Genomic DNA, 10791 nt, shown 5'->3' with positions numbered 1-10791 from the left:
TACAGGCCTATCGTCAGTCTGACGAGTTCGTCCGTGACATGTCGGACGCGGGGTCCGACTCCTTTGTCTTAGGCATTGAGGAAGGCCTGGCAAGGGTGTCGGCTAAGTACCCCGAAATTGACCTGAGTGGGATCTCCCTTCTCGACTCCCCTCCGGCGCCATTGCCTGCTGCTTCTCCAACCGTCTCCCTACCCCCTGCGGACGTGGCCGGCGTTCCCGACCTGGGGGTTCCTCCAAGCTGACCTTCTGTATTTTCGTTCTTTTCTTTGTGTGTTGGCGTTTTGCCAAGTTGTATGGGTCTCGGCCCTGAAACAATGAAAGTTAATGCAAATAGAGTTTCTTCATTTCACTTTCGTCCTTCTTCTTTTTAACTCTTGGTAGCGTCTCGCTGACTCCCGACTCTTGAAATTCTTCTGGCGCTAGGCCAGGTATCCGAGGGTTAGGCCTCAGGGAATTCTTCCGGCGCTAGGCCAGGTATCCGAGGGTTAGGCCTCAGGGAATTCTTCCGGCGCTAAGCCAGGCATCCGAGGGTTTGGCCTCAGGAACTTCTTCCGGCGCTAAGCCAGGCATCCGAGGGTTAGGCCTCAGGAACTTCTTCCGGCGCTAAGCCAGGCATCCGAGGGTTAGGCCTCAGGAACTTCTTCCGGCGCTAAGCCAGGCATCCGAGGGTTAGGCCTCAGGAACTTCTTCCGGCGCTAAGCCAGGCATCCGAGGGTTAGGCCTCAGGAACTTCTTCCGGCGCTAAGCCAGGCATCCGAGGGTTAGGCCTCAGGAACTTCTTCCGGCTCTAAGCCAGTCATCCGAGGGTTAGGCCTCAGGAACTTCTTCCGGCGCTAAGCCAGGCATCCGAGGGTTAGGCCTCAGGAACTTCTTCCGGCGCTAAGCCAGGCATCCGAGGGTTAGGCCTCAGGAAATTCTTCCGGCGCTAGGCCAGGCATCCGAGGGTTAGGCCTCAGGAACTTCTTCCGGCGCTAAGCCAGGCATCCGAGGGTTAGGCCTCAGGAACTTCTTCCGGCGCTAAGCCAGGCATCCGAGGGTTAGGCCTCAGGAACTTCTTCCGGCGCTAAGCCAGGCATCCGAGGGTTAGGCCTCAGGAACTTCTTCCGGCGCTAAGCCAGGCATCCGAGAGTTTGGCCTCAGGAACTTCTTCCGGCGCTAAGCCAGGCATCCGAGGGTTAGGCCTCAGGAAATTTCGCTCGTTGGTCGGCCAAGGCTGGCGCAAGCCGAGGCGACCGGTCGGGGCTTCAGGCTAGTCTGCTCCCGGGATGATCATCGGGTTAGCCTGGCATCCGAGGGCCGAGCCTCGGGAGATTCCGCTCGTTGGTCGGCCAAGGCTGGCGCAAGCCGAGGCGACCGATCGGGGCTTCAGGCTAGTCTGCTCCCGGGATGACCATCGGGTTAGCCTGGCATCCGAGGGCCGAGCCTCGGGAAATTCCGCTCGTTGGTCGGCCAAGGCTGGCGCAAGCCGAGGCGACCGGTCGGGGCTTCAGGCTAGTCTGCTCCCGGGATGATCATCGGGTTAGCCTGGCATCCGAGGGTTGTCAGGCCTCAGGAAATTCCGCTCGTTGGTCGGCCAAGGCTGGCGCAAGCCGAGGCGACCGGTCGGGGCTTCAGGCTAGTCTGCTCCCGGGATGATCATCGGGTTAGCCTGGCATCCGAGGGCCGAGCCTCGGGAAATTCCGCTCGTTGGTCGGCCAAGGCTGGCGCAAGCCGAGGCGACCGGTCGGGGCTTCAGGCTAGTCTGCTCCCGGGATGATCATCGGGTTAGCCTGGCATCCGAGGGCCGAGCCTCGGAAAATTCCGCTCGTTGGTCGGCCAAGGCTGGCGCAATCCGAGGCGACCGGTCGGGGCTTCAGGCTAGTCTGCTCCCGGGATGATCATCGGGTTAGCCTGGCATCCGAGGGCCGAGCCTCGGGAAATTCCGCTCGTTGGTCGGCCAAGGCTGGCGCAAGCCGAGGCGACCGGTCGGGGCTGTTGGAATCCCTCGCACGCCGCAGAAAATTTCAGAAAAATTCTGCGCGCAGCGGAATACATGCGCGAGATTCCGTTCATCGCATGAACATATTTTAAAACCGTCGTTCGTAGATAGATTGGGATTAAATACTTTTACATAATATTAGGAAGATCAGATCTTCACCTTGTGCGGGTAGATATTCACCGCAATCTGATGATCGTGGTATTTGTTGAAAGGTTCACTTGAAGCCGCACACGCGTCCGGCCTCTACGGGTATCCACACGAGGCAGAGAACCAATCCAAACTCTCTAATCTCTCCGGGGTGCTAGCTCCCTTGCAGAGATATGTTTTGATGGCTGAAATCCTCTCTTGATTTATCAACTCTTTGATAGATCTCAAGAGAAAGAAGAAGGACTTGAAAGGGAGGAAGAAGATCCCATCTTGCTGCCTCCTTTTCCTTTTATTCTTGTGGATGGAAGAAGGGTGAAGAGAGAAAGCCATACACCACCCTATTTTTCTTTGATGCTCATGGCTGAAACCCCAAGAGGAAGGAGGCTTGCCCATGGCACAAAAACCAAGAGGGGAGGAAGCACTCTCACGGCACAAAAGAAAAAGAGAGAGGGGAGGAGCTCTCACGGCACAAAAATCCATGATGTGGGCTGCCCCTTTGTTTCCCCTTTTCTTCCCCTTTTTTTTTGTTTGTGTGCGGCTGAAACCATCATTGGATAGGGGGGCTGCCGTATCCTCTTTCTTTTATAAGAAGAGGGGGCCACATGCTCCCCTTTTCCTTTTGTTTGAACCCTAGGCGTGAGCTCCTACAAATTAGGAGCTCACGCCTATCTTTTGGCAAGAGGAGGGGCCCCACTTTAAACAAAGAAGGAGCCTCCTCTAATCCTCTCATGTCCCACGCCCAAGCCTCATCTCATGAGGTGCGTGGGCCCCACTTTCAGCCCCTTTTAATCCCCTCACAATTGAGGTCTAATCTAATTAGATCTCAATCAATTTATGAATCAATTAGGACTTATCCATATGAGTCCTAATCCAATTATGACCCAATTGAATCTTGACTTAATTAAATTCTTCAATCCTAATCCAATTAGGAGTCATCTTAATTTATTAGATCAAAAATAATTAGGACTTTAGGAATCCTAATCCAATTAGGATTTATTTAATTTTAGTCCTAATCCAATTAGGACTCTAGGTATCCTACTCCAAGTAGGACTTTAATTAAATTTGAAGTCCTAATCTAATTAGGACTCTTGGAGTCCTACTCCAAGTAGGACTCTTATTTAATAAGATTAAGCCCAATTAATTAAGTCCAATTGATTCAATTGAATTGCAATCCAATTGCAATTACTCCTTCTTCAACTCACTAACTCTTAGTGGGTTAATTAATTATCAATCAAATTGATAATCATGAACTATTGTGATTCCAAATCACAACTCAACCATCGGATCGGTCAATACCTCTATTGTGTGTGACCCCATAGGTTCTATTCTGTCTGGTAGTGAGATATACTGCGATCTCTATCACAATATCATTGAAAACTCCTTTCAATGGGTTGGAACAATTCCAACTCAACTCACCAGGGATCATCAATCATCAAGATAGTCCCTGTGAGTCTCACCATCCACCAGTGACACCTAGCAGCATGTAGTGGCTACCCAGCAGAATGGAATGATGAACCTCTAGGTGCAGTTATCATATGATACAGTCCTTCTATCATGGATTCCTACAGGACGGAGGTCTTGGATAACTCGTCAAACCCCATTGTCTGTCATATGTCAAGATTTATTCGAGTTAAGTTCGAGAATGGAAAACTCCTTTTCCACTGTACATAGTACCCCGGCCGAGGATTTACGAACTCAATCTCATAAATCACATAGGATCTCTCTTAACCTATCAAGATCGATAGATTCCATCTAGATGCACCCCTACTCCTACAATGAACCTACTGCAGCCAATCTGCACCACAAGAACCCAATTGGCTAGGGCTCATGTTTATGTGCTCGTCAAACTACAGCAACCTCACTGTGAATAGCCGAGGCATCGCAGGTCAAAGAACCAGTCATACAACTGCAGCATCAAGTAAGTCACTGACGAGTGGATAGACATCCAAGTGACTACTTGCTATGGTCACGCTCAGTACCCTTGTTCTCTAACAAGCACTTGCACAATTGCTCCAGTGTCGCCACACTGTGGACTCAAGACTCATCCATCAAAGAAAGCGATCTGTGCACTAATCTCAGCGGATCGATCACCGTCCTCGTGATGATCCATCGATCAGGAGCAATTCAGAAATTAATCACCAATGACACATGCCTCAAATTCTCAACACTTGAGAATATGCGTCATCATCTTATTAATTTCTTGGACGATTCATGGACACATAAGAACATGAATGAAAAGAATGCCCATTCTAATAAATTCATTATTAGGTCAAGTACAAATTTATGTCCCAGAATAAAATAATGCGTCAGCCAAATTGGCTTCTAGGGCATACTTCTAACAATCTCCCACTTGCACTAAAGCCAATCAGCTATAAACCTAAGCCCCATCTTCTCAAGATGCGCTTGAGTTTTCTGCTGACTTATCTGCTTAGTGAATGGGTCCACCACATTTCCTGTGGAGTCTACTCTCTGATCCTTTACTTATTTCTTTTCAAGGTAGTCGCTTATTAGGTTAAACCACTGCTCTATGTGCTTCGGCTTCTGGTGAGACCTTGGCTCTTTAGCTAGTGCTATGGTGCCTTTGTTATCGCAGTAGCGTGTTATGGCATCTGATGACATTACACCTAACTCCGCAATGAACTTCTTAAACCAGAAGGTTTCCACTGCACCCTTAGATACGGCTTAACATTCAGCTTCTAAGGTAGAATCTACAATAATCGGTTGTTTGGAACTCTTCCAATTTACTGAACCATCATTGCATATAATCTGATGTAGACTTTCTATCATCAATATGTGTGCATCCTTCTACCTTCAACTCTGATCTTCTTCCAAAGACCAAGAACATGTCCGTAGTTCTTCTCAAGTACTTAAGACTGTTCTTCACAGCTATCCAGTGCTTCTTGCCTGGATTTGACTGATATATGCTCGTGACACTCACAGCATGTACAATATCAAGTCATGTACATAGCATGGTATACATGAGGCTCCCTATAGCCGAAGTATAAGGGATCTTGCTCATCCACTGAATCTCTTCAGATGTGTTGGGGCACATCTTCTTGAAGAGATTTACCCCATGCCTAAGGGGTAATAATCCCCTTTTAGAGGTTTCCATGCCGAACCTCTTCAACACTCCCTCTATGTAATATTCTGTGACAGGACAAGCATCCTCTTAGATCTATCTCTATAGACCTTAATTCCCAAAATATAGGATGCTTTTCCAAAGTCTATCATGGAGAATTCCTTAGACAACCAAACCTTGACTTAGGATATCATCCACGTATAATACGAGGAATGCAATAGCCCTCCCACTAACCTTCTTATAAACACATGGTTCCTCCTCGTTCTTTGAAGAAATCAAACGATTTGATTATATCGTTGAAACGAGTGTTCCAACTCCGAGATACTTGTTTTTGTCCATAGGTGGACCTTTGCAGCTTACAGACCTTGTGATCACCATCACAATATCATGATATGCTACAACAACAAGCAATATTCGAATGGACTTCAGCATGGCTACAGGTAAAAAAGTATCCTGATAATCAGTGCCTTCGCACTGACTATAACCTTTCGCCATTAGCCTTGCCTTATAGGTCTCTACCTAGCCATCCGAACTTAATTTTCTCTTGTAGATCCATTTACACCCAATAGGTACTATACCTTTCGGTGAATCTACTAAGGTCCAGACTTGGTTGGAATGCATGGAGTCTATCTCTAACTTCATGGCTTCCAGCCATCTCTCGGAATCGATGTCTAACATCGCCTCGTTGTAGGTATTGGGATCCTTACCTTGATCCCTATCTCCCATGAGGAACACTTCCTCTACATCCTCTGTAAGTATACCTAAGTACCTTTCAGGAGGATGGAAGATCCTACTAAATCTACGAGGTGGAGGAGGTACAACATGTACTGGCTCGATATGAATAGGTTCTATAGGCACAATGGCTCGTTGCTCTTTAGAGACTTTCTCTTCGAGCTCAATTTTTCTCCTACTGCCTCTATCAAGGATAAACTATTTTCCATGAAGATAGCATGTCGGCTCACAAACACTTTGTGATTCTCTCGGACATAAAATTGTATCCAAATAACTCTTTAGGATATTCTATAAAACGAGCACTAATTGTCCTATCCTCTAACTTGTCCGCCTGTTGTCATTTGACTTGGGCCGGACATCCCCAAATCTTGAAATAACCAAGACTCAGCTTCTTACCATGTCATATCTCATATAGTGTGGTAGGAACAGACTTAGAGGAAACACTATTCAATATGTAAATAGCTGAAAATAGGGCATCTCTCTAAAGAAACAAGGGTTGATCAGTGAAGCTCATCATGGACCTGACAATATCCAATAGGATCTGATTCCTCCTCTCCGACACTCCGTTAAGCTGAGGTGTACCAGGAGGGATCCATTATGAAACTATACCATTCTCCTTGAGATAATCACGGAACTCTCCACTAAGGTATTCACCTCCTCGATCTAATCGAAGAACCTTAATGAGTTTTTCTGTTTGTTTTTCTACTTCATATCTGAACTCTTTGAACCTTTCAAAAATTTCAGATTTGTGTCTCATACACATATCCATACCGTGAGTAATCATCGGTAAATGAAGTAAAAAATTACAACCCCTAGCCTGCGCATCGAATGGGCCACACACATAAGTGTGTACTAGGGTAAGTATCGCAGTGGACCTCTCCCATGTCCTAAAAAGGATAATTTGGTCATCTTTTCTTGAAGGCAGAATTCACAAATCGGATATGACTTGAAAGTCAATGAGCTCAGAAGCCCATATTTCTTCAATTTGTTTATTCTGTCTTCTCCTATATGACCAAGCCTGAGGTGCCACAAATACTTTAGATTTATCTCATCTCTAGATCCTTTTGGATCCTATGGTACTCACTGTTTGCTTAGATACATTCACAGGTACATCCAAATGTAAGTGATAGAGACGGTCAATCATAAAACCATATGCATCCAATTTATTTCTCAAACAAATTGAACAATAGTCTTATAAAAATCTTTATGTGCTAAACAAGATACAGAAATCAAATTTCTGTTTGCAACAGGTAACAGTCTCTAAGTATCCTTTTAATAATGAGCATATCTGGCATACCTTCTGAAGGTCTGTCACCCTTCTTACTCTTTATGCTTTCCATGTATGTAGGACAGTTCCTCTTCCAATGGCCGTCTTATGATGCAATAGAAACACTTTTCCTTGCAATCGGCCTTTTTCTTGGAACTTCCTTACTTGGCCTTTTCTCGGTCTTCTGCCTTTTCACAGGTTTCTTCTTCTTCCAAGTAGACTCTCTCTTGGAAGTAGAAACCAACTCGACAGCGAGAACGATGCCCTTTGAACTCTTCAAGGTCCCTAAGGTAGTTACCAATTTTATTTAACAATTCTATTTTGGTGCATACAATCTTGTTCATATGGTAATTTACTATAAACTGTTCATATGAAGCTAGAAGGGATTGCGGGATCAAATCCGTTTGCAATTCCTTGTGCATGGTCATGCCGAGCTTCTCAAGCTCCTCTAAGTTCTTTATCATGGTCAAACCATGATCATGGACAGACTGCCCATCACACATCTTGGCCTTGAAGAGCCTCTTGGACACTTCAAAACATGCTGCGTGACTCTGTTCACCATACAACTCTTGTAAGTGATATAATATGTCCCTGGCAATCTTCATGTTCTCATGCTGGCATTGTAATTCATTGGACATGGATGTCATTATGCAGCACCTAACTTTATTGTTATTGTTCGTCCACTTAGCATGCATCTTATGCTGACCAGTAATCGGACGGATTGGTAACACAGGGATTCCATGGTCTAGCATATACCCTAATTTCTCACAATTCAAAACTATTTTGAAATTTGCTGAGCTAGTTTTTATAATTGGGTTTGGTCAAACGGTTGTTCTATAGGATATGAGTTAAGAGTCTAGAAGCTGAATTTCTAATCCTCAGAGAGTAAAGATTCTAATTAGAATTTTGTACTTGATCTCTATTTATTTTAGGGCCTTTTAAAACAAATATACCTCCCACTATTTTCTCGAATCTCTCACACTCCTCTAGTAGAGAAACGGAAACCTTGCGACTCTAGGTTTCAAGTGGGGTGCTACGGTCCCACCAATTTACATGCCACCTCACCTAACAGTTATTGGTGACATATAAATGATGAGTGTACAACTCTTGTACAATGCTTCTCAAGTAAGTTGTAGCGCTATCCGGTCTCTAAGTAATGAAGACCTCACCTAACAGTTATTGGCCCCATTCCTTAGTTAAGTCGGACCCACCGTATAACCGCAGAAGTAAAGCCGTCATTGGGTCCCTCACCTAACAGTTATTGGGCCCAACCCTATCTTTACCCCTACAACATCTCATGCCTAATAGAGAGGTCCAGTCCCCCGATGCAACTTGCCTACTGTATCCAGCCGAGACAAATCAACGCCGGAAAGACCTTAGCAGCTCTACTACGGTGGAAGACCGCTAGACTTAATATTTTCGAGGAGATTTAATTTAGGTCTCTTTCATTTAATTATCTACATCTCATGCAAATAATTATCTACCCGCTATACATAAACATAAACATAAACATCCAGGCATAATAACAAAAATTAAACTGGTGATGATCATGGATCCAGGATGGGGTCATAGTACAAGCACATGCACGTCAATTGGTTAGATCGTCTTCAACTCTTGACTCGATCTTGAGCACCCTTGGTCCAATTGCGATCAACTCCTTGATCCATCTCCAATCAACCCTTGATCTCGATCCGCGCAAATCGTGCTTGTAGAGGCATGCACCGATCAACCATTGACATGCAACACATCACAGATTACATCCCAGATAACTTTAAAAATAAATAAAATTAAATAATAGTTACAACCCTTTTTCATGAGACACGCAGGTCTCTAATACATCAATATAAGATGCACGCAGGCATCTGAAAATCTGATTTACATGCATCACATAACATCACAGAACATCACAGAACATTTCAGCACATGTAAAGGGTCCATCCATGATCATCACCATACGCATCTCATGCATTAAATAAAATTTACAGATCTGAATATTTAACAGATTATGTCATCTTATGAGTTGCTGATCATGCAAGATATGATTCTAAATATTTTTAATCTCATTAACAAATCAATAGAATCATTAATCTAATCGCATAGAAAATCAGCATGCAGAAAAATCAGCAAGCTGAAAATTCTGCATGCAGAAAAATTCAGCAAGCATAATCTTTAAATTTTCAGATCTATTATGCCTTAATCATTTAATCCTAATCTTAATCTACGCAACCATGGCTCTGATACCACTGTTGGAATCCCTCGCATGCCGCAGAAAATTTCAGAAAAATTCTGCGCGCAGCGGAATACATGCGCGAGATTCCGTTCATCGCATGAACATATTTTAAAACCGTCGTTCGTAGATAGATTGGGATTAAATACTTTTACATAATATTAGGAAGATCAGATCTTCACCTTGTGCGGGTAGATATTCACCGCAATCTGATGATCGTGGTATTTGTTGAAAGGTTCACTTGAAGCCGCACACGCGTCCGGCCTCTACGGGTATCCACACGAGGCAGAGAACCAATCCAAACTCTCTAATCTCTCCGGGGTGCTAGCTCCCTTGCAGAGATATGTTTTGATGGCTGAAATCCTCTCTTGATTTATCAACTCTTTGATAGATATCAAGAGAAAGAAGAAGGACTTGAAAGGGAGGAAGAAGATCCCATCTTGCTGCCTCCTTTTTCTTTTATTCTTGTGGATGGAAGAAGGGTGAAGAGAGAAAGCCATACACCACCCTATTTTTCTTTGATGCTCATGGCTGAAACCCCAAGAGGAAGGAGGCTTGCCCATGGCACAAAAACCAAGAGGGGAGGAAGCACTCTCACGGCACAAAAGAAAAAGAGAGAGGGGAGGAGCTCTCACGGCACAAAAATCCATGATGTGGGCTGCCCCTTTGTTTCCCCTTTTCTTCCCCTTTTTTTTTGTTTGTGTGCGGCTGAAACCATCATTGGATAGGGGGGCTGCCGTATCCTCTTTCTTTTATAAGAAGAGGGGGCCACATGCTCCCCTTTTCCTTTTGTTTGAACCCTAGGCGTGAGCTCCTACAAATTAGGAGCTCACGCCTATCTTTTGGCAAGAGGAGGGGCCCCACTTTAAACAAAGAAGGAGCCTCCTCTAATCCTCTCATGTCCCACGCCCAAGCCTCATCTCATGAGGTGCGTGGGCCCCACTTTCAGCCCCTTTTAATCCCCTCACAATTGAGGTCTAATCTAATTAGATCTCAATCAATTTATGAATCAATTAGGACTTATCCATATGAGTCCTAATCCAATTATGACCCAATTGAATCTTGACTTAATTAAATTCTTCAATCCTAATCCAATTAGGAGTCATCTTAATTTATTAGATAAAAAATAATTAGGACTTTAGGAATCCTAATCCAATTAGGATTTATTTAATTTTAGTCCTAATCCAATTAGGACTCTAGGTATCCTACTCCAAGTAGGACTTTAATTAAATTTGAAGTCCTAATCTAATTAGGACTCTTGGAGTCCTACTCCAAGTAGGACTCTTATTTAATAAGATTAAGCCCAATTAATTAAGTCCAATTGATTCAATTGAATTGCAATCCAATTGCAATTACTCCTT

At 44.5% G+C, this 10791-nt stretch overlaps 1 long non-coding RNA gene across 1 annotated transcript; it reads right to left on the bottom strand.

Moving 5' to 3' along the window:
* Positions 1–8089: 8089 nt before the first annotated feature.
* LOC149753690 (uncharacterized) lies at positions 8090–10521 on the bottom strand. Its single transcript, XR_016400217.1, has 2 exons — positions 9613–10521; positions 8090–9190 (listed from the first exon to the last, which is right to left on the bottom strand). It is a non-coding gene; the product is annotated as an uncharacterized LOC149753690 (long non-coding RNA).
* Between the last annotated feature and the right edge of the window lie 270 nt (positions 10522–10791).

The sequence above is a fragment of the Phoenix dactylifera genome, chromosome 4, assembly GCF_051530095.1.
Source record: "Phoenix dactylifera cultivar Ajwa chromosome 4, Ajwa_hap1_PhDact_Kaust_v1.1, whole genome shotgun sequence".
Classification (NCBI taxonomy): domain Eukaryota; kingdom Viridiplantae; phylum Streptophyta; class Magnoliopsida; order Arecales; family Arecaceae; genus Phoenix; species Phoenix dactylifera.
This window is presented reverse-complemented; position numbering and strand designations above follow the sequence as displayed.